Source organism: Aegilops tauschii, chromosome 4, assembly GCF_002575655.3.
Source record: "Aegilops tauschii subsp. strangulata cultivar AL8/78 chromosome 4, Aet v6.0, whole genome shotgun sequence".
In the NCBI taxonomy this organism is placed as follows: domain Eukaryota; kingdom Viridiplantae; phylum Streptophyta; class Magnoliopsida; order Poales; family Poaceae; genus Aegilops; species Aegilops tauschii.
In genome coordinates, this window is record NC_053038.3 from 220447660 (window position 1) to 220472465 (window position 24806).

Genomic DNA, 24806 nt, shown 5'->3' on the forward strand with positions numbered 1-24806 from the left:
TTTACTCTTATTTCTTGTCCATCACTTACTTGTTAGTTGAAAGCAAACATTGGTTGCGAAGTTGCCTTTGTCCGGTTTGCACCTTCAGATCCGCCATGGCACGCTCAACACTATACTCGCAATGCTTATGGTTTTCCCCATTTATATTCCACACTAGTTAAATGACAGTAGACTAAATTTCAAAATTGGGTCAGTCGATTTTTGAGAGCTCGCCGGAGTTCGCAGGTGCGAAGGAAGGGGCTCGGGTGGGGACGGTGGTTGTGGGGGGCGGTGGTGGGGCCTCGCCGAACGAAGAAAACTCGACGCAGGTGGGGGTGGGCCTGGGTGGTGGTGGTGGCGGAGGAACACAGGCGGTGGGGGCCGGTGGTTCGGCCGACGGCCCGTGAAGTGTTCTGTATGGGAAGCACAGTATGTTCCTTGTCAGGAAGGGGAGCAGGGACATCTGTAGTCGGCACCTCTATTGGGCCGGTTCTGCTAAATGATTTCGCACTTCGAGTTGGTCTGCCATAATACCCCAGAAATGATGGGAGCCGTGCGGTCTTTGATAGACTAAACTGATAGTAACAGTTGTGCGCCTTCAGATGAATAGATCTGGCCTGTAGGTGATCGATAGGCTGCATATTAGTAGCGGAAAAACCCTATGTTTTCCAGCCAGTTCCGCTTTCCCGATTTATTTATGGTTGTTATGGTGTACCCCTATTATCTACACTACGATCTGCCTACTGGCTCCGCACTCTCGTTATCATGGTTTGGCAATAAACTTTCTATACGGTATATTATGAACCTATCATCTGCCAACTATCCTTACATCTGGGCCCCCCAACAGGGAGCCTATTTTTTGTGTAGTTGTGCCAGATTATATTAATCTACTCACCATATTACAACACACATGGGCTCTCTCATCAAAATCCAGTGATAGCACACAAGGGTTTACAGGGAGCTCTATTATATTGCAATATCCTCTACATTACAAAGATAATCTCACTACTATTTGTGTTTTCATGCTTTACAGATATTGTACGTAATCACAATGAATATAAGAATGTGCACATCAGAAGAATATTGCAGAACAGTTCAATGGGTAACAAACTTGGCATCAAGGGGTTGAGGTTCATTGTGGATGCAATGAAACCCACATGCTCCCGACCTATAGATTCGTATTCAGAATATGATCCTAATGACTATTTTGAGCTCAAGGAGTCAAAGGCAGATGGCCTATCCTGTTCACCCAATAAGGTGCATGTTCTAATTTGGCAAGGTTTTATTGGTTGCACATACCTTGCATAAGGTGTCTTGCATTTCTTTTGCTTCGTTGCACCGCCATCTGCTTAATTTACTCATGATATATGTGAAGATGCCATGCCCATCCATTATCAACACCTATTCCATTTTTCATCATACCATGTTTTTCCATTCAAATGTTGTTCTTGTGTTTCAGACATCCAAAAGGAAGAGGGTGATTGCAGAACCTGAAGGAGTACAAGCAATGTCCTTGAAAAAGGTGGTGCTACCGGAGAAATCACATAGCACCCGACGTATATTGGCGATAGAACCAGCACCGCAAAACCTAGGATATCGCAACTATGGTGGTCGCTGCTTTGCTCTTGTGAGTACCTATTGTCCTATCGCAGTCCTTACATTCATACCTGGTGGATTATGTGATATCATTGTGCATTATAGATTTCTTATCCATTGTTCGCTCCAAATTATCAGATCTATATTAATGCTTAAATTAATGTAGAATAAACCCAAAGACTATGAAGAATTTTAGTTCTGCATTGTTCTTGTAAGTATCTGTTGTCCTTATATTTGTCAGCTAGTTCTTCATGTACACTTTGCAGCTTATTTTCCCTTGTCCTCCATTTTTCTACACATCAGATCTACATTTACTCTTGTCAGTGCCTTCTGCCTGTATGCTGTATTTGCATTTGTACTCTACATCTTAAGTTAAATAATCTCCATTTGTTCCTATATTTTCACATCTATATTTACTCTTAACAAATGCAGAATAAAGGAAATACTCTTGAAGAAGAGTCTGAGGTAAACTTCTTGAATTGCCCCCCATCAATATGGACAAGGCCATTATAGAGCCTGTCTTCACTACTAATGTAAGTTTGTCCTCCTCGAGCCTTCAAACTTTGTTGTTTATATTTGGATAGCTATGAGTGCAAATGCTGCTTACGTTTGTCGTCTGCATCAAATTGCTTGTTCAAAGTTTATAAATTAGAAGTACATGAACATGAGTTTGTCGTTCTCAATTTCAGTCTTTAGTTGTACAATCTAGTTCCTTATTCGTACCATGTAAATTAAACCAAACATAGCAAGTTATTTTCTTTAGCACTATGTGTATGCTTGTGTTCTTGATCTCTAATCCAGTGGTGTGGTGAGACTACCAACAACAGGACAACGTCATATCCTGCTATGTCTCAACTATGAACAATGCCATATTATATTAATATTATTTAAATTGTGTCTCTTTATTTACCAATCTGAAATGGTATAAATTGACAGTACACTCACCATTCATGCTTATACGTTGTTTAGAACTACATCTATGCTTGTGTTTTTGATCTGTAATCAAGTGGTCTGGTGAAGCTGGCCGCTCCTGCACAATGCCCTTTCCTGCCGTCTTAACTATGAACAATGCCTATTATGTTAATGCTATTTTAAACCGTGTCTCTTTATTTCTGACAAAGAAATGAGATGAATTGACAGCGCTGATGCTTATACGTGCAAAACCTATTATCTACCAACTTGTTTCTCTTTCAAGGTGACAACACTGCTGCTAGGAAGAACTGCCACAATGATAGTGAGACGAACCCATTGTTTGTTCCTCTAACACATATTCCAGAGGAGAAGGAAACACATATTGAGGGTAGGGATACAACCACTGATACGTCTCCAACGTATCTATAATTTATGAAGTATTCATGCTATTATATTATCCATCTTGGATGTTTTATGGGATTTGCTATGCACTTTTATATTATTTTTGGGACTAACCTATTGACCCAGAGCCCAGTGCCAGTTCCTGTTTTTTTCCTTGTTTTAGTGTTTCGAAGAAAAAGAATATCAAACGGAGTCGAAACGGAATGAAACCTTCTGGAGAAGTTATTTTTGGGAAAAAAAGCAACCCGGGAGACTTGGAGTCCACGTCAAGAAAGCAACGAGGAAGGCACGAGGCAGTGGGGCGCCCACCCCCTTGGGCGCGCCCTCCACCCTCGTGGGCACCTCGTGGCTCCCCTGACGTATTTCTTCCGCCTATATATATCCATATACCCTAAAACCTTCGGGGAACAGAATAGATCGGGATTTCCGTCCCCGCAAGCCTCTGTACCCACGAAAAACCAATCGAGACCCTGTTCCGGCACCCTGCCGGAGGGGGGATCCCTCACCGGTGGCCATCTTCATCATCCCGGCGCTCTCCATGACGAGGAGGGAGTAGTTCACCCTCGGGGCTGAGGGTATGTACCAGTAGCTATGTGTTTGATCTCTCTCTCTCTTTCGCGTTCTTGATTTGGCACAATCTTGATGTATCGCGAGCTTTGCTATTATAGTTGGATCTTATGATGTTTCTCCCCCTCTACTCTCTTGTAATGGATTGAGTTTTCCCTTTGAAGTTATCTTATCGGATTGAGTCTTTAGGGATTTGAGAACACTTGATGTATGTCTTGCCGTGCTTATCTGTGGTGACAATGGGATATCACGTGATCCACTTGATGTATGTTTTGGTGATCAACTTGCGGGTTCCGCCCATGAACCTATGCATAGGGGTTGGCACACGTTTTCGTGTTGACTCTCAGGTAGAATCTTTGGGGCACTCTTTGAAGTACTTTGTGTTGGTTGAATAGATGAATCTGAGATTGTGTGATGCATATCGTATAATCATACCCATGGATACTTGAGGTGACATTGGAGTATCTAGGTGACATTAGGGTTTTGGTTGATTTGTGTCTTAAGGTGTTATTCTAGTATGAACTCTATGATAGATCGAACAGAAAGAATAGCTTCGTGTTATTTCACTACGGACTCTTGAATAGATCGAGCAGAAAGAATAACTTTGAGGTGGTTTCTTACCCTACCATAATCTCTTCGTTTTCTTCTCCGCTATTAGTGACTCTGGAGTGACTCTTTGTTGCATGTTGAGGGATAGTTATATGATCCAATTATGTTATTATTGTTGAGAGAATTTGCACTAGTGAAAGTATGAACCCTAGGCCTTGTTTCCTAGCATTGCAATATCGTTTGTGCTCACTTTTATCATTAGTTACCTTGCTGTTTTTATATTTTCAGATTACAAAAACCTATATCTACTATCCATATTGCACTTGTATCACCATCTCTTCGCCGAACTAGTGCACCTATACAATTTACCATTGTATTGGGTGTGTTGGGGACACAAGAGACTCTTTGTTATTTGGTTGCAGGGTTGCTTGAGAGAGACCATCTTCATCCTACGCCTCCCACGGATTGATAAACCTTAGGTCATCCACTTGAGGGAAATTTGCTACTATCCTACAAACCTCTGCACTTGGAGGCCCAACAACGTCTACAAGAAGAAGGTTCCGTAGTAGACATCAAGCAGTTTCTGGCGCCGTTGCCGGGGAGGTTAGCGCTTGAAGGTATATCTTTAGATCTTGCAATCGAATCTTTTAGTTTCTTGGTTTATCACTAGTTTAGTTTATAAAAGAAAACTACAAAAAAAATGGAATTGAGGATGCCTCATATGCTTCATCTTTTTAATGTCTTTCGTGAAAATAAGGATTCCGATAATTGTGCTCAAGTGCTAGAAGAAGAATTTATTAGAATGTTTGGCACTAAATGTTTGAATGATGATCATGATTGCAATGTTGTTATTATGAATTCCTTGGATATCCATGATGCTAATGATATGCAAAGCCACAAGCTTGGGGAAGCTATGTTTGATGAAGATGATCTTTTTTGTCCCCCAAGTTTTGATGAGCAAATTTATTATGATGAAAGCATGCCTCCTATTTATGATGATTATTGTGATGACATGTATGCTATAAAGAATAATGATAACCATGAAACTTGTCATCATGATTTTAATTTTCAATTGGATTATGCTTCACATGATAGTTATTTTGTTGAGTTTGCTCCCACTACTATTGATGAGAACAAATTTGCTTTTGTGGAGAGTAATAAAATTTCTATGCTTGTAGATCATGAAAAGAATGCTTTATGTGATAGTTATATTGTTGAATTCATTCATGATGCTACTGAAAATTATTATGAGGGATGAATATATGCTTGTAGGAATTGCAATAATATCAAGTTTCCTCTCTATGTGCTTAAAATTTTAAAGGTATGCTTGTTTTGTCTTCCTATGCTAGTTGATTATTGTTACCATAAATTGTTTGCTCACAAAATCCCTATGCATAGGAAGTGGGTTAGACTTAAATGTGCTAGTCATATTATTCATGATGCTCTCTTTATGTTTCAATTCTTATTTTTTTATGTGAGCATCATTGAAATCATCATGCCTAGCTAGGGGCGTTAAACGTTAGTGCTTGTTGGGAGACAACCCAATCTTATTTTAGTTTCTTGCTTTTTGGTTCTGTATAGTAATAAATAATCCATCTAGCTTCTGTTTAGATGTGGTTTTGTGTTTTAATTAGTGTTTGTGCCAAGTAGAACCTTTGGGAAAACTTGGGTGAAGTCTTTATGATCATGCTGTAAAAAACAGAAACTTTGGCGCTCACGAGATTAGCTAAAACTTTTTACTGGGGAGTGCTATTTAGTTGATTATTTTTGCATATGATTACTAGACAAATTCCTCAGGTCCACCAATTTATTTTAGAATTTTTGGAGTTCCAGAAGTATACGTTTGATACAGATTACTACAGACTGTTCTGTTTTTGACAGATTCTGTTTTCATTGTGTTGTTTGCTTATTTTGATGAATCTATGGCTAGTAAAAGAGTTTATAAACCATAGAGGAGTTGTAATACAGTAGGTTTAACACCAATATAAATAAATAATGAGTTAATTACAGTTCCTTGAAGTGGTGTTTTGTTTTCTTTCGCTAACGGAGCTCACGAGATTTTCTGTTAAGTTTTGTGTTGTGAAGTTTTCAAGTTTTGAGTGAAAGATTCGATGGACTATGGAATAAGGAGTGGCAAGAGCCTAAGCTTGGGGATGGTCAAGGCACCCCAAGGTAATATTCAAGGATAACCAAGAGCCTAAGCTTGGGTATGCCCCGGATGGCATCCCCTCTTTCATCTACTTCCGTCTGTAACTTTACTTGGAGCTATATTTTTATTCACCACATGATATGTGTTTTGCTTGGAGCGTCATTTAATTTTCTTTAGCTTTGTTTGCCTTTTGAATAAAATACCAAGATCTGAAATTCTTAAATGAGAGAGAGTCTTCACATAGCTACATAATTATTTAACTACTCATTGATCTTCACTTATATCTTTTTGGAGTAGTTAGTCATTTACTCGTCTGCTTCACTTATATCCTATGAGTAAATGGTTGAATGATTTGAATGTCATAAATCTGAAATTATATATGTTTCATATGCTTATCCCATGGGGAGTAATGACTTCACATATAAGAAGTAGAGGTGGTAAATTTATTGAAGGTTAGCAAACGTTGTATTGGTCACTTGAACAATTCATGAAAAAATATTGAAGGAAGAGAGATTTCACATATAATACTATCTTGGACATCTTCTATGATTGTGAGCCCCATTAATTGTTTTCAAACCTGAGCAAATTAGTTGAAGTTGGACAAGGAAGACAACGTAATGAGTTATGCTTGGCTATATTTGTATAGAAGTTATATTGTTATGGATCCTCTAACATGTGGTGCTTGCTATTTAGAATCCTTTGCTAGCCAAAATATGTGTACTAAGCGGGAATACTGCTTGTGCATCCAAACTCCTTGAACCAAGTTTCTTCCATGAGTGTCCACCATATCTACCTATATGCGGTATTTACCTGCCGTTCCAAGTAAATTTGCATGTGCCAAACTCTAAACCTTCAAATAATAATCTGTTTTGTATGCCCGAATCGCTCATGTAGCGACTAGGGGCTAGCAGTATCTTCCATGCTAGGTGGGTTATTCTCATGATGAGTGGACTCCGCTCATTATTAACGAGAAAATGGCTGGTAACTGGGATGCCCAGTCCCATGATCAAAAGATCAAAATCAAATCAAAAATAATTGCAAACAAAACTCCCCCAGGTTTGATGTTAGTTGGAGGCACCCGTTGTTTCGGGCAAGCCATGGATTGATGATTGTTGGCGGACGGGGAGTAAAATCTTAACCTTTCTGTTTGGGAACCACCTATAATGTATCTAGTATGGAAGATATTGGGAACTCTTGGTCGTTATGTTGACAATGAAAGCATACCTCTCAAAATTATTTTCATCTCTGTTTTTGCTTCGAGCTCTGGCACCTCTGCAAATCCCTGCTTCCCTCTGCGAAGGGCCTATCTTTTACTTTTATGCAAGAGTCAATAGTATTCCTTCTCATTCCAACCTACTCTTTAGTTGGCAAGCATCATGCGATGGAACGATCTAAGCATATATGGCCATATAAATATATTTGAGCATGAATTATTATTGTTGACATTACCCTTGAGGTAAAAGGTTGGGAGGTGAAACATTAAGCCCCTATCTTTCTCTGTGTTCGATGAATACTATTTGTTCTAAAAATATCCTTTGAGTGGTAGCAATCATGGAAGACTAAAAGATAGTTGAGTATGTGAAGTTTGCTGAATCAAAGCTCTGACATAGACTCTTCCTGCAAATAAGATGAATTGTAATTGTTTGATGACTAATAACACGGTTTGTTAGTTTTTAAGAAAGTTTATGGTCTATACTTTAACATGTGAATAGCTTGTTACTTGATCATGAAAAGTTCTATGAGTTGAACTACTGTTATGACATATAATGATGCTAGAAAAGGTGATTGAAATTATCATTGATCAAACTTATGCACCTACTAGCATTCACACTTCATAAATTCTTTCTTTTATCATTTACCTACTCGAGGATGAGCAGGAATTAAGCTTGGGGATGCTGATACGTCTCCAACGTATCTATAATTTATGAAGTATTCATGCTATTATATTATCCATCTTGGATGTTTTATGGGCTTTGCTATGCACTTTTATATTGTTTTTGGGACTAACCTATTGACCCAGAGCCCAGTGCCAGTTCCCGTTTTTTCCCTTGTTTCAGTGTTTCGAAGAAAAAGAATATCAAACGGAGTTGAAACGGAATGTAACCTTCTGGAGAAGTTATTTTTGGAAAGAAATCAACCCGGGAGACTTGGAGTCCACGTCAAGAAAGCAATGAGGAAGGCACGAGGTAGGGGGGCGCGCCCACCCCCTGGGCGCGCCCTCCACCCTCATGGGCCCCTCGTGGCTCCCCTGGCGTATTTCTTCAGCCTATATATATCCATATACCCTAAAACCTTCGGGGAACAGAATAGATCGGGAGTTCCACCGCCGCAAGCCTCTGTAGCCATGAAAAACCAATCGGGACCCTGTTCCGGCACCCTGCCGGAGCGGGGGATCCCTCACCGGTGGCCATCTTCATCATCCCGGCGCTCTCCATGACGAGGAGGGAGTAGTTCACCCTCGGGGCTGAGGGTATGTACCAGTAGCTATGTGTTTTATCTCTCTCTCTCTCGTGTTCTTGATTTGGCATGATCTTGATGTATCGCGAGCTTTGCTATTATAGTTGGATCTTACGATGTTTCTCCCCCTCTACTCTCTTGTAATGGATTGAGTTTTCCCTTTGAAGTTATATTATCGGATTGAGTCTTCAAGGATTTGAGAACACTTGATGTATGTCTTGCCGTGCTTATCTGTGGTGACAATGGGATATCACGTGATCCACTTGATGTATGTATTGGTGATCAACTTGCGGGTTCCGCCCATGAACCTATGCATAGGGGTTGGCACACGTTTTCGTCTTGACTCTCCGGTAGAAACTTTGGGGCACTCTTTCAAGTACTTTGTGTTGGTTGAATAGATGAATCTGAGATTGTGTGATGCATATCGTATAATCATACCCACGGATACTTGAGGTGACATTGGAGTATCTAGGTGACATTTGGGTTTTGGTTGATTTGTGTCTTAAGGTGTTTCTCTAGTATGAAATCTAAGATATATCGAATGGAAAGAATAGCTTCGTGTTATTTTACTAGGGACTCTTGAATAGATCAAGCAGAAAGAATAACTTTGAGGTGGTTTCGTACCCTACCATAATCTCTTCGTTTGTTCTCCGCTATTAGTGACTTTGGAGTGACTCTTTGTTGCATGTTGAGGGATAGTTATATGATACAATTATGTTATTATTGTTGAGAGAATTGCACTAGTGAAAGTATGAACCCTAGGCCTTGTTTCCTAGCATTGCAATATCGTTTGTGCTCACTTTTATCATTAGTTACCTTGCTGTTTTTATATTTTCAGATTACAAAAACCTATATCTACTATCCATATTGCACTTGTATCACCATTTCTTCATCGAACTAGTGCACCTATACAATTTACCATTGTATTGGGTGTGTTGGGGACACAAGAGACTCTTTGTTATTTGGTTGCAGGGTTGCTTGAGAGAGACCATCTTCATCCTACGCCTCCCACGGATTGATAAACCTTAGGTCATCCACTTGAGGGAAATTTGCAACTGTCCTACAAACCTTTGCACTTGGAGGCCCAAAGAAGAAGGCTACGTAGTAGACATCAATCACGAAGTCACATCTTGATGTAGTGTCAAACTTACTCAGTGACACAAGCTCGATGAAGTCGCCGCCTGAATCTGTTCGACTTCTTCAGTCTGAAATTCAAGCAGAAATACATGGTTCTGCTCAAATACGACTGGAACTCCAATCTCTATGCAAGATTAGCCGTAAGTACAGTTCGTTGATTGATGCTATGTAGCTTAAGTTGGTGGATATGACCGCCAAAGAAGCGCAGTCTCATCAGGTTGCTAAGCTGCTTGCGCTGCAGCTGCTGGACCGGGCTAACCTTTCTTGAACTGTGTTGAAGTGTTGTCAGTTCTGTCTATTATTTTGTCCGCCTGTTAACTTCCACTAGTGGCGACCTGCCCAGTTTATGTAATCAGCTGTCTGGTTGCCCTTTATTATCACTGGCGGCGAACTTTGATGCCGAGGGGATGTAATATGCTGTAATTTCTTTGTTGTATAGTTTAGGTTTATTCTTGGTCGGTGTGTTGTAATTTAGGCCGGAAGGTTCAGTGGATCTCAGTGTTGTCGGTCTTCAGGGCGGCCCGTTACTCATATGGGCCAAAACGTGGGCCTATAATCATCTTGGGCCATTAGCAGGTCTAAACCTTATGGTTGTTTCCCGCCTTTAACAGGCCGAGTAAAGTTCTGGCCAGCTGGGCCAGAGAATACAATGGGCTTTTAACAGGCTAAAACCTAGATTGGGCTAGCATTGAGCCTAAAAATTCACGGGCCAATACAGGCCGAAACTGCCTAAGGCCCATGTTTGGCCCAAATAGGACGAGCAGTTAACAGGCCAAAATATATCCCGGGCCCGTTTGGCCCAATAAAATTATGGGCTTTAAGTAGGCCGATATCCACGCGGGCCATAGGCCCAAAAGTGTCACGGGCCATTATCAGATGGGCTGTAAGCAGGCCGGATTCAACGCGGACTATAATTAGGCCGAACTGTGACACAGGCCATTAATAGGACGATAGGCCAGTTGGGCTGAAATTTATCCATGAAGACTACGGGCCATTAAGAGGCCTAAAGTTACTTTGGACAAGAAATAGCCCAGTTTCTGCGTGGGCCGTTAAATGGCCTAAAGTTAAACTGGGCCGACAATGTCCCAGATACTCCACGGGCCGCTAACAGGCCGAAACTATTATCGGGTCGAACTGGTAAACGGGCATTTAATAGGCTGAAATACAAACATGTCTTAGAATGGGCCCAAAGGTACAATGGCCTGTTAACGGGCCTGATCCGATATGGGCCGTAATTTGGCCCAAAACTCAGCAGGCTTTGAACGGGCCTGATCTAATATGGGCCTCAATTTGACCCAAAGCATGGCAGGCTATTAACGGGCCAGCCTACTAGTGTCTGAAAAAACATGGTGGGCCTTTAGCTAGCCGGCCTTTTCACCGGAATGGGCCTCTATTGGGCCGGCCACGTGTCGTCGTATCATAGGCGCCTCCTGTCCAATGAGTGGATGACATCTGTCCCAACGAGGAGCTGACACGTGGTTCCGTCGGCCAATGAGAATTTTACACGTGGAAAATCACCATTGGTCTAGGCTGTTAACGGGTTATCGGATCCAAAACCGGACCCGATAGCTTAACGGCGAGCCGTTACGGTCGATGCCACGTGTCGGTCACCCTTGACGAAAGCACTTCTATGACGCACGATTTATCGTCATGGAAGTGGACACTTCCGTGATGATAATTTTGGTAATGTCATGGAACACTTCTACGACAGCACAGGTATGACTATCTTGATTCTGTCATAAATTTGTCATGCATGTACATGCATGACAGAAAACATGACCTACTGTGAGAAACACGTATCATCACGGAAGTGTATTTTTTTTGTAGTGTAGGCAATTGTTAACAAGACCGGTAGTCTTCATTGCAATTTTTCATATCAGGGAGAGGCATAAGCTAACATACTTTCTCTTCTTGGATCATATGCACTTATGATTGGAACTCTAGCAAGCATCCGCAACTACTAAAGATCATTAAGGTAAAACCCAACCATAGCATTAAAGCATCAAGTCCCGTTTATCCCATACGCAACAACCCCCTTACTTGGGTTTATGCTTCTGTCACTCAAGCAACCCACTATAAGCGAATCATGAATGTATTGCAACACCCTACAGTGGGAATCCCTCACGCTTGCGCGACACAGAGGGCACAATAGGACAACACCAAAATAAAACATACAACTCGTACCAATCTAGATCAACAATCAACCCAAAGACAAAGGATATCTACTCAAAACATCATAGGATGGCAACACATCATTGGATCATAAATATGTGGCATAAAGCACCATGTTCAAGTAGGGATTACAGCGGGATGCGGGAGAGTGGACCGCGTAAAATAGATGAGGATGGTGATGATGGTGGTGATGTTGATGGAGACAATCACCATGGCAATTCCCCTCCCGATGGCACTCCGGCGCCACCGAGAGAGAGGAGGAGAAGTTCTCCCCCTTGTGCTTCCTCCTCCATGGCCTCCCCCTGGACGGGGAGAGGTTCTCCCTCTGGTCCTTGGCCTTCATGGCGATGATGGCCCCTCCGGGATCCTCCTCCATGGCCTCCGGTGATGATGGCCCCCTCCGACAGGGTTCCAGAGAGGGCCTAGATTGATTTCTCGAGGCTATAGAGGCTTGCGGCGGAGGAACTTCCGATCTAGGTTATTTTCTGGAGGTTTGGGCATTTATAGGAGAGGTTGGCGTCGAGAACAAGTCAGGGGGCCCCACGGGAAGTCCACGAGGAACAGGGGCACACCCTCCACCCTCGTGGGGCCCACGGGCCACCCCTCTGGTAACTCTTCGTTCCAGTATTTTATATATTTTCCATGAAAATTTTCCATTGATTTTCATCGGATTCCGGTGCCTATCGCCGTCGTGGCCCTCCTCGGCGGCTCGCAAACGCCACCCATGGACCGCCACGTCAAGCAGTTCTTCCGCCAGATCGGCACTTCCTCTGTGCAGCAGGGAGCCCCTCCAGGATGGGCGGCTCCCAAGGCCGACCTCACCTTCAACTTAGGGGATCACCACGCCACAACTGCCAGCTTAGGCACGCTCCCAATGCTCTGCACGCCCACCATCTGCCACGTCGCCATGACCAAGACACTCATCGACGGCGGCGCGGGCCTCAACGTGCTCCCCGTGGAAGCTTTCGGCTTACTTCCTGTGCCGCATGGCCAGCTCCGCCCCACCAAGCCTTTCTCCGGGGTCGGCAGCAGGTCCACCAGCCCCCTGGGACAAATACGCCTTCCGGTCACCTTCGGTACCCGGGACAACTAACGCACCGAGCTCATCGACTTCGACATCGCCCGCATCGGCCTCTAGTACAACGCCATCCTCGGGTACCCTGCCTTAGCCCAGTTCATTGCAGCGACCCATCCGGCCTACAACCTCATGATGCCGGGCAGCAGCGGCATCCTCACCGTGGCTGCAGACACCAAGGAGGCACTGGCGGCCCACAAGCTTGCCTTCAGGGCGGCAATGGCAGCGCACCCAGCCGACGAAGCTGCCCTGGGGGCTAAGGAGGCCACGCCGGTGAGGAAGAAGCAGTTGTTCACTTAAGATCGGGCCAAAATGAAGCAAGTTCCGGTCGAGGAAGATGGATCCTCGGGAGCCACCTTCACTATAGGCGCCAACCTCGAGCCGGGCCCAGAGGAGGCATTGGTAAAGTTCTTGCGCACGAACAAGGAGGTATTCGCGTGGGAGCCCAAGCAGCTGGTAGGGGTCCCCAGGGGGATAATCGAGCATCACTTAAGGGTGTGCCCCAATGTGCGCCCTGTAAAGCAGAAGGCCCGGCGGCAATCCACGGAGAAGCAGGCCTTCATCGTCCAAGAAACTCGCAAGCTAGAAGCGGCGGGTGTCATTCGCGAGGTACGATACCCGGAATGGTTGGCGAACCCCATCGTCATCCCCAAGAAGGGCGGGAAGGAACGCATGTGTGTCGACTTCACCAACCTCAACAAAGCCTGCCCCCAAGACCTGTTCCCGCTCCCGTGCATCGACCAGATCATCGACTCCACCGCCGAGTGCGACCTGCTGTGCTTCCTGGACGCATTCTCGGGCTACCACCAGATCAAGATGGCGGTGGAGGACGTGGAGAATACGGCCTTCTTGACCCCGTGCGGCGTATACTGCTACACCTGCATGCCGTTCGGACTATGCAACGCAGGGGCGACCTTCCAGCGGTTGATGCACATTGGCCTGGGCCAGCAGCTTGGGAGGAACGTAGAAGCCTATGTAGATGACATCGTGGTAAAATATCGGGAAGCAAGAACCCTCATTAAGGACCAGGAGGAGACCTTCACCAGCCTGCGCCAGGTGGACCCGCGGCTCAACCCGGAGAAGTGTGTGTTTGGTGTCCATTCCGGCAAGCTGATGGGCTTCCTCGTGTCGCACCGGGGGATCGAGGCCAATCTGGAGAAGGTCAAAGCAATAGAAGACTTGAGCCTGCCACAAGCCCTAAAGGAAATGCAGAAGCTCGCGGGCTGCGTGACCTCGTTGGGGCGCTTCATCTCCAAGCTCGGGGAGCACGCCTTGCCGTTCTTCAAGCTGATGAAGAAGAAGGGTCCGTTCGAGTGGACTCCAGAGGCTGACCTAGCGTTTCAAGACCTCAAGAGATACTTGACCAGCCCACCAGTGATGGTAGCACCCCGTCCCCTCAAGCCCCTGGTGCTCTACCTGGCTGCCACGCCTCACTCAGCCAGCGCGGCGCTGGTGGCCGTCCGGAAGGAACGCCAGGCTTGCGAGTGCACCGCGTAATGCCACACGCCCGGCCGAGACGACACGACACCAAGGCGACACTGCTGAAGCCACGATGATGCCCACAGATGATCAGGCCCTGCAAGACGGCGTACCTGGGCCTGTGGAGGCCCCAGCACGTGACCAAGCTCCTGAGGATACCCTACCTCGGGAGGTACCACAACTCCCAGATGCCATAGGCCCCATTGATGCTCCCGCCCTTGTCGAACACACAGTGTACTTCGTCAGCACAGTGTTGCGGGACGTGAGGGCGCGATACCCCATGCCACAGAAGCATTTGCTTGCACTCTTGGTGGCCTCGCGCAAGCTGCGTTATTACTTTGAAGGCCACCCAATCAAGGCCATCTCAGCTTACCCACTGGAGAGAGTGCTCCGGAGGCCCAACGCCGTGGGAAGAGTCGCCGAGTGGAACATCGAATTGCAAGCGTTTCAGCTGGAGTTCAGCACAACCAGGGTCATCAAGGGAGCCTCCCTCGCCAACTTCGTGGCAGAATGAACCGACGCTCCGGAGCTTGAAGCAGGCGAGAGCCAGTCCCTCTTGCGAGGAAACGAAGCGCCGGATGGCTGGGTCATGTACTTCGATGGCGCTTTCACACACCAAGGTGCGGGGGCCGGCGCCGTGCTCATCTCCCCCACTCAGGACAAGCTATACTACGCAGTGCAGCTTTGCTTCTAGCGGGGCAAGAAGGTCTCAAACAACATCGCGGAATACGAGGGATTAATTGCCGGCCTCAAGGCTGCCGCGGCCTTAGGGGTGAAGCGTCTCACCATCAAGGGCGACTCGCAGCTCCTCGTCAACTTCTCCAACAAGGTGTACGAGCCAAGGGACGAGCACATGGGGGCGTACCTCGCGGAGGTGCGTAAGATGGAGAAGCAATTCTTGGGCCTGGAGCTACAACACGTGCCTCGCGACACGAACAAGGAAGCCAACGACATCACCAGAAGGGCATCCAAGCGCCTACCCCAGGATCCAGGCGTCTTCGAAGAGAGACTTTGCAAGCCTTCAGCAGCACCCCCATCTGCGTGGCTAGCATCACCTCGGGAGGAGCTCCCCCAGCCACTAGCCACGGGAGCCCCCGCCTATGGCCCGGCCACAGGAGCACGCCTGCTCCTGGCGCTCGAACCTCGGGAGGGGTGCTGGGCCGAGGAGTTCAAGGCATACCTGATGCGAGGAACGATGCGGGAGAAAGAGGAGGATGCGGAGCGCGTGGCTCGGCGGGCTACGGCGTACTGCATACAGGATGGTGAGTTATACAGAATGCGACCAAATGATGTTTCCTTGCGATGCATCTCCGGGGTGCAGGGGAACGAGTTGCTAGCTGACATACATGGCGGGGGCTGTGGGTATCACTCCTCGTTGCGGACCCTGGTCGGGAAGGCGTTCCGTAGCGGGTTCTACTGGCCCACGGCACTCAACGACGCAGCCGTGCTTGTGAAGTCCTGTGAAGCCTACCAATTCCAAGCCAAGCAAATCCACCAGCCAACCCAGGGCCTCCAGACTATCCCACTTTCGTGGCCATTCGCGGTATGGGGGCTGGATATCCTAGGTCCGTTCCCTCGAGCTCCCGGGGGCTACCGCTACCTCTACGTCGCCATCGACAAGTTCACAAAATGGGCAGAGGTGGAAGCCGTCCACACCATCCCAGCCGAATCGGTAGTTAAGTTCATCAAGGGCCTCATGAGCCGGTTCGGGGTTCCTAACCGCATCATCACTGACAACGGCTCACGGTTCACTAGCAATCTCTTCAGGACCTATTGTGCTAACCTTGGAACGCATATTTGCTACGCTTCGGTGGTGCACCCCAGGAGCAACGGCCAAGCCGAGCACGCCAACGCCGAGGTCTTGAGAGGCCTCAAGACCAGGACCTTCAAGAAGAAGCTCGAAGCCTGCGGCAAGGGCTGGCACGACGAGCTCCAGTCTGTGTTGTCGTCCATCCGGACCACCGCCACCAAGCCAACAAGCGAGACCCCGTTCTTCCTCGTTTACGAAGCAGAAGCGGTTCTCCCTCACGAGGTCAGGCATCGCTCCGCGCGGATCCTGGCATTCGATGAGACGTAGCAGGATTCCATGCGGGGGATGGACCTTGTGTTGGGGGAGGAACGCCGCCGTGAAGCCTCGCTCCGAGCGGCAAGATACCAGCAGGCGCTGCGACGGCACCACTGTTGTAGCGTCCGCTCTAGGACGCCCGAGGTGGGCGATCTCGTCCTGAGGCGGGTGCTCTCCAGGGAAGGGCTGCATAAGCTCTCACCCATGTGGGAGGGCCCATTTAGGATCGCCCGTGTCTGCAGGCCTGGCGCCGCGCGCCTGGAGACGCAGGACGGGATCCCCATCCAGAACGCCTGGAACATCCAGCACCTCCGGAAGTTCTACCCATGAAGCAAGGCGTAGTGCCTGTGAAGGTCTCCGCTCGTGACACTCTCACGTAATAATGAGTGGGGATGTACACGCCTCGGAGTCTCCGGAGTGCCGCCCTCGGGCCTCGGGGGCTCCCTCCCACGTCCTAGTGGAAGCACTTTGCTCCGCGCTGGTGAGAACACTAGACTAGGTGCCGGATGCGGCTGTTCATTTGCTTTCTGTAGTTGGCTCGCCCCCTTTTTCTTTCAACGAAATTTGAAGTGCTGGTGTTTCTCGATGGCTTGGTTGAACCCCCTCTTCTCTCTGATTCTTCCCTCAATTCTTCGTTTGCGCCTGGGAGGGCGGCAGTTGCCCGACGCTCTCCCTCGTGCGCCTCGCGAGGGGGCTGGACAGGCAAGCGTGCGTGCGCACTCCCCTGGTCTCCGCGAGGCGCTCTCATTTGAGCTTGTGATCAGCGCATCCCTTTTCTACTCCATGCCCCACGGGTACCGCGATGTGGTGCGTTTGGCCATGACCAGCCCATGCCCGAGGCCTCGCGCGAGAGGGGTTAAGGATTTCTTAACGAATTTTTTGCAGCTTCGTGATATCGCCTAAATCGGCGGTAGGGAAACCCCACCAGGCGCCCAGAGGCGCGCACCCTCACGAGGTCAAAGCTACCTCGGATGCATCAAGCTAAGTTACCCCTCTACACTCGTATAAGGCACAGATCTCACGACACAACCCGAAAACAATAAACATGCCACAAAAGCAACATAAGCACCAGAGTTCATTACACGCTCCCGCAGGGGCCCATTGCCGGTGTGACACGACACCTATGGGATCACAGGAATCCCTCCTATGGTTGCTGGGGCGCAGGGTTGCAAAAAGAGCAGGATTAGTAATCAGCAAAGGGATCGTTTACCCAGGTTCGGGCCGCGAGGATGCGTAAAACCCTAGTCCTGCTTTGGTGGCTGTATTGAGTGTTCTTGAGCTTCTGAACTAGCTGCGGTGGCTGCGCCGTTCCAAAGAGCCGAATCCTTTCCCAGTATGCCATGGGCCTCCTTTTATAGTCGAAAGGGGCTGCCACAGTGGCACACAGGAGGTGGAAAGGCGTACAGTGCTACGAGCTTATCGCTCGTATTACAGGACAAGACGCATTTAATGCACCGCTGAGGTGTCCCCTAGCATTATCGGGGATGGGGGCGAGGCCCGTCCCGTCCGTCACCGCTCCCCCTCGCTTTGACACGCGCCCTGGCCAGCGATACATGCGGCGCCATGTAGGCCGGCAGGCAGCTGAGGTGGCGCGGTGGTAGGGTCTTCATGAAGATCTGCATGCCGCCACGCAGGCGCTTGCTGAGTTGGCCTGGAAGTTGCATGTTGCCACGCAGGTGCCTACCCAGCTGGTTGGGCTGGCAGCTGCATGCGAACGGCGGTGGAGATTTGGTTGGTGCGGGCCTGGCAGTGGCCCTGCTGGCGCCCTCGGTGAGGGCCTTGCCGGGTGGCCCGGTAAGGGTCTTGTCGTGGCGCGCTGTCGTCCCCGGCAAGGATCTTGCCGGGGGTCTTGTGGCTCTCCTCGGCAAGGATCTTGCCAAGGACCGTTGTCTTTTAATCCTCATCTGATCTTGAGCAATCCTTGGTATTGACAAAGATCTGCATGCCACCATGGAGGTGCCTCCCGAGCCCTAGTTCCAACGTGGTTGGTTGAGTTGGAACCCGTGGGCTCGAGGGTGGCTCACTACGCTGGTGTGGGCGAGCCGCCCCGGCAAGGGTCTTGCCGGGGGAACCTGCTTTGCCTCTCTGCTTCTTTGTGTTCTTGGCCTTGGCGTTGCCTTGGCTGTCTTGGGCTTCGGTTTTACCTCGGTTCACCTCCCCTGTTCTGCTTGGTGTGGCCGCGGGCGCGGCTTCGACTGTCCGTGCACAGGTAAAGGGGTACAAAGATGCACCCCTTCTTTTGTACACCGACAAGAGCCCCCGGGCCTGGGCCACACATAAGTGCGATACATTGTTGGAATAGGCCCAAAACGGTGCGCGGGCAGGCGGGGCGGTTTTTACCGCGGTAAAACTTTTCGCGCGCTGCGCTTCCCATGACCCGCATTGAATGCGTGACGTGGAGGGGTGCGCGTGACGTGGGCGGCATGCGTGGGGCGGTTTCCGCATGCATGCGTCATATCGTGGTAAAGAGGCAGCTCACGCCTTCCCCATAAAAAGAGGGAGGCGTGGAGGCGCGGCTCATTTACTACGCGGGGCCGGGTCGCGGTCTTCAAGACGTCCACACCCCACGATCACGGGGTGGGGAGAGGTCGCTTCACCCTTCCCCTCGGTTCTGCACGTTGCCACGCGTCCCCCATGCACTTGGGGTGGCGAGCGGTGGAGGCGGGAAATCGGGCCGTCGCTGGTTGGGGCAGCGGGTCGGTCTCCATTCCCTGTGCCTTTGGTGTCTGGATTGGTCGAGCGGGGCAGCCGAGCCCCGACCCCACCCCTTTATAAGGAGAGGGAAGGGGGGATGGCATCCCGCATTCTTCTAACTTCTATCTCGTCCTGCTTCTGCTTCTTTCTCTCATCTGCCATGGAGAAAGGGAATCTCGGCCCTTCGACAGTGGCGGTGAGGGTCGCCGCTCGACGGCGCATCCCCCCTCCTCCTGCGCCTATGGTGGCGGAGCCGATCGCGAGGGGAAGGGGGAGGGGTCGAGGCCGTGGGCGAGGCCGTAGCAGAGGTTGTGGTGCTCGGGGAAGAGGAGGACGGGGCGGCGCCGGCTTCGCCCCCGCCAATGATGCCTTTCTCGACGGAGGGCCATGTTGGAGACCAGCCCTGCGAGTTCTTCATTAGGCTGCGCCGGCCTCCGCGTTGTCGTCTTCGTCTCCCCGCCCCATTTGCTCGGGTGATGGAGCGTGACCCGCCCCAGACCCTCAGGTTGCACATGAGGGGCTGTCGGAATGGGGGCACGCGGGTCGACGTCGACTTCCCGGCTCCTCGGGTCATGTACCTCCGCCGTGGATGGAAGACGTTCGCTCGCATCCACAGCCTGGCGGCGGGGCTCGTCCTCTACTTCAAATTAATGGAGGACGGGTTGCTCTCCGTCAAGGTCTTCGGAGAGTTTGGAAGTCGCCTGAAGTGCTGCGTGGAGAGCTCCTCCGACGGAGACTCCGACGATGGAAGCTCTTCCTCGAGCGAGAGTGACGAGGAGGACAGTGGGGCAGATGACGGAGACGAGTCCGACTAGGCGTCGGACGCCCCACGCCTGGACGGGTGCGGCAGCAGCAGCATCTGCACCTGGCCACTCCTTCGGCGGAGTTTTGCCGGGGGAGGGGCCAGCTCCTTGAACTTCTCGGGGCCGTCTCCTTGGGCGGCTGGCGTCGGGAGGCTGCGGAAGAGGAAGAGGGCGGGTGGCAAGGCCGTCAACTCGGAGTACGCGGACACCGACGCCTTCGTCGCGTGTCCGACGTCCTGCCGCCTCGTCTTCCAGCTCCTTTCCCGGCACCGTCATCACCGGCCCACCCTTGGGTCGCCACCGAGGTGTTCTCTTGGTGCTTTCTGCTGCTCGTAGCTCACCTAGGCGCCCCTTTTGCCCTTTCACCTTCTTAACCTGCCTCCTGAGGAGAGGAACAAGAAAGGTATTACGGGCATCTTATCTCTTTTTTAGTTTGTAAGCCTTCGGGCCTTCGTTAAATTTTGAACTTGTAATCCCCTTGCTCATGTTTTTCATTCCGTATGAACTATACCTATATGGGATGTTTTTAATGAAAAAGGGATGTTTGTCAGGTTTTTCGTTCGCGGGTAGACCCCGCGACAAGGAGCGAATCCTTGTTACTATTTAACATAAACGTTTTTCGCCTGGCAACAGGACTTGCCGTCCCCCTCACTTCGCTCGACCATTCTCGCGCTCTTGGCGGAGGCAGGGATGAAGTGGGCTTAGGCTCCGCGTTCTATCTCCTTGCCACCGCGGCTACAAACAAATCCGAACCCAGGAGACAATCCAGGTATAGGAAAAGGGGGAGCATGGTAGCCTGGAGATAAAACGAGGTTTCACATGCCCCAGTCCCGTTCTGAAATGCATGACAGAGGATGAAAGACTTATTTGGATCTGCAGCCCCCGGCAACCTTGTCTTGCCGCGGTTGGATCCTTGTACTTGCAGCCCCCGGCAACTCTGGTTTGCCGGGGTCGGGACGCCAGTCCGTTCCCTTTCTTCCAACTAGCTCAGCAGAAGTGCTCATGTGCCCTGCGAACCAAAGGAGGATAGAAAAGAATAGAGAGACGCGCACTCGACCTCTAGGCTAGGGGTTAGTCGCCACTAAGCACTATCAACCCTAACCAAGGAAGAGACTCGACCTAGCACGCATGCTATAACTTAGGGCGCTAGCGCTTCATTTATCTATGCTCAGGGCCTGCGCCTGGCTTTGTACAAAGGGTTACATGCCTTGCCGGCAAGGCTTGTACAAAAGGTGGCTTGTCGGGGGGCCCGGCAAGCCGCGCCTTATGAGTAAAACTTGCGAAGATGCTCGATGGTCCAGGAGTTGCTCACTGGAATGGCATCTTCGGTCTCCAGGCGGACTGCGCTAGGCCTGGTGACTCGTATTACCCGATAAGGACCTTCCCACTTCGGCGTCAACTTGTTGGAATTCTTGGCCGACTGAATGCGCCGAAGAACAAGGTCGCCTTCCTCAAAGCTTCGGGCATAAACCTTGCGGCTATGGTAGCGGCGCAAGGCTTGCTGGTAGCGTGCTGCTCTCATAGCCGCCTGAAGACGATCTTCCTCAAGGAGCGTCACGTCATCTTGCCGCAACTGCTCTTGCTCAAGCTCATCATAAGCGAGCACTCGAGGTGACCCGTATATGAGTTCTGTGGGGAGAACTGCCTCCGCCCCATATACTAGGGCAAAGGGTGTCTGACCGGTGGCTCGATTTGGCGTCGTCCTGATCGACCAAAGAACCGCCGGCAACTCATCAATCCAGCGCCTTCCGCTCTTGTGCAGCCTGTCAAAGGTCTTCTTCTCAAGCCTCGCAACACTTCAGCATTCGCCCTCTCTGCTTGGCCGTTGCTCCGGGAGTGTGCCACGGAAGCAAAACAGACCTTGCTGCCGAGGTCTTGAATGTACTGCATGAAGGTGTGGCTTGTGAACTGCGTGTCGTTGTCGGTGATGACTCTGTTTGGCACACCAAAACGGCAGACTAGTCCCTTGAAGAACTTGACGGTTGACTGTGTTGTCACCTTCCTCACTGGTTCCACCTCTGGCCACTTTGTGAACTTGTCAATTGCGACGTACAAGTACTCAAAGCCCCTGACAGCACGGGGGAAAGGGCCCAGTATGTCGAGCCCCCAGACCGAGAATGGCCAGGAGAGAGGGATCGTTTGAAGGGCTTGAGCTGGTTGATGAAGCATCTTTGAATGGAACTGACACGCTTCACACTTGGTTACTAGTGTCGTCGCATCCTGGAGGGTGGTGGGCCAGAAGAAACCTTGCCGGAACGCCTTGCCGGCAAGGGCCCTCGACCCTATGTGGGAGCCACATATGCCTCCATGTATCTCTGCCAACAGCTCCAGTCCTTCCTCCGAGGGGATGCACTTCAATTTCACACCGTTCGGCCTTCTCCTGTACAGGACGTCATCGACGAACTGGTACAGGGCAGACCAATAGGTTACTTTTTCCGCTTCTTCCTGCTCCTCAGGAAGTTCCCCTGTTTGGAGGAATCGGACAGTATGTTGTGCCCACGCTGGAGCCTGGGGCTCGACGGCAAGGACCAAAGGCATTTCCTCTGCCATGGGAGCGGCTGTCTCCACGATCAGGACTTGACGCCCTATTGGAGCCAGTTGCTCTTTGGCAGGCTCAGCATCCACGGTAGCACCCTTGCCGGCAGCCGCAGGGGGCTCGGTAGGAAAGTACTCGCCGGGACCTGATTTCCTTCGCTTGTTCTGCCCCGTTGATGGTTCGACGGATGGCTGAGTTAACCGGAGCAAAAAGGTACCACGTTCCACAGGTAGCTTGAATGCAGCACACTTCGATAGGTAATCAGCGATGTCGTTCTCCGCTCGGGGAACGTGCTCCGCTTGAATACCGTCAAAGCGCTCCTCCAGCTTCCTCAATTCATCTACGTAGGCCTCCATCAACGGGCTCTGGTAATCCTTGTTGACTTGTCTGAAGACAAGCTGTGAGTCACCCCTGACGATGAGCTTCTTCACCCCAAGGTCTGCCGCGATCCTGAGACCGGCAAGCAGCCCCTCGTACTCAGCAGTGTTGTTTGTGGACATCTCCCTGGAAAAGTGCATCTGGATCACGTACTTGAGGTGCTCTCCGGTGGGTGCGACAAGCAGCACACCGGCACCGGCGCCTTGCAGCGAGAAGGCCCCATCAAAGTACATGATCCAGTCACGGTCTGCTTCCTTGCCGGGGAGAATGGTCTCTTGGATTTCTTCGTCAGGTGTTGGGGTCCATTCCACAATGAACTCTGCCAAGATTCTGCTCTAGATTGTTGAGGTACTTTCGAACTTCAACCCAAAGCTCGACAACTCCAAGGCCCATTCCACAATCCTTCCGGTTGCATCTGGGTTGTGCAGTATCCGTTGTAGCATGAGGCGGGTGACGACAGTGAGCTCGTGGGCTTGGAAGTAATGACGCAGCTTCCTCGAGGCCATAAGGAGGCCGAAGAGCAATTTCTACACACCGGAGTACCTCGACCGAGCCCCCTGCAAGAGGGAGCTGACAAAGTAAACCGGGTGCTCCATCATCTTCTTCTTCTGCACCACTCCGCTTGACTGTGCGTGTGTTGCCCCGACGGCGTCAGACTCTGCCGGGGACCTTGCCTTGCCGGCACCAGGTCCTGCCGGGGGAATCTTTGGCTCGCCGTCCGCTGATTCTACCGTCGCCACTGCCTCCTCGTCGACTTCCCTCTGTGCCACCAGTGCGGCGCTGACCACTTGATTCGTTACCGTCAGGTACAGCAGCAACGGTTCTTGTGGCTTAGGTGCAACCAGTATTGGCGTGGAGGAAAGGTATTTCTTCAGATCCTGCAATGCCGCCTCGGCTTCTGGAGTCCACTCCATCGGACCTGCCTTCTTCAAGATCATGAAGAAGGGAAGGGCGCGCTCGGCCGACTTGGAGATGAATCGGCTCATGGCGGCGACGCAGCCGGTGAGCCGACGCACATCCTTGATCCGCTTGGGCGCCTCAATCTGTTCAATAGCCTTGATTTTTTCTGGGTTTGCCTCGATCTCGCGCTGCGACACAAAGAATCTGAGAAGCTTGCCGGACGGAACGCCGAAGACACACTTCTCATGATTCAGCTTAAGGTTGATCTTGCGCAGGTTGGCAAATGTCTCTTCCAGATCTTGCACAAGAGTTGCCCCGTCCTTGGTTTTGACCACTATGTCATCCATGTATTCCTCCATATTTCTATGGAGCTGGGGTTCAAAACCAATTTGGACTGATCTTGGAAATGTCGAGCCAGCACTCTTCAACCCGAAAGGCATCCGTAAAAAGCAATACGTACCACATGGGGTGATGAATGATATCTTCTCTTCATCCTCTTTCGTCATGAAGATTTGGTGGTAGCCCGAGTAGGTGTTGAGGAATGACAGCAGATCACACCCGGCCGTGGAGTCGATAATCTGGTCGATGCGCGGCAACGGGAAGGGGTCCTTAGGACAAGCCTTATTGATGTCTGTGTAATCAATACACAGCCTCCACTTCCCATTTGCCTTGCGCACCACTACCGGATTGGCCAACCACGTCGGATGGAGCACTCCTCTCACCAAACCCGCTGCTTCCAACTTCCTGATCTCCTCTATGATGAACTCCTGCCTCTCCAGAGCCTGCTTTCTGACCTTCTGCTTGACGGGCCGCGCATGAGGACAGACAACTAGGTGGTGCTCAATCACCTCCCTGGGAATACCGAGGATGTCGGATGCTTGCCACCCAAACACGTCGACATTCGCCCGCAGGAAGGTGACGAGCACGCCTTCCTATTTGCTGTCAAGGGTGGAGCC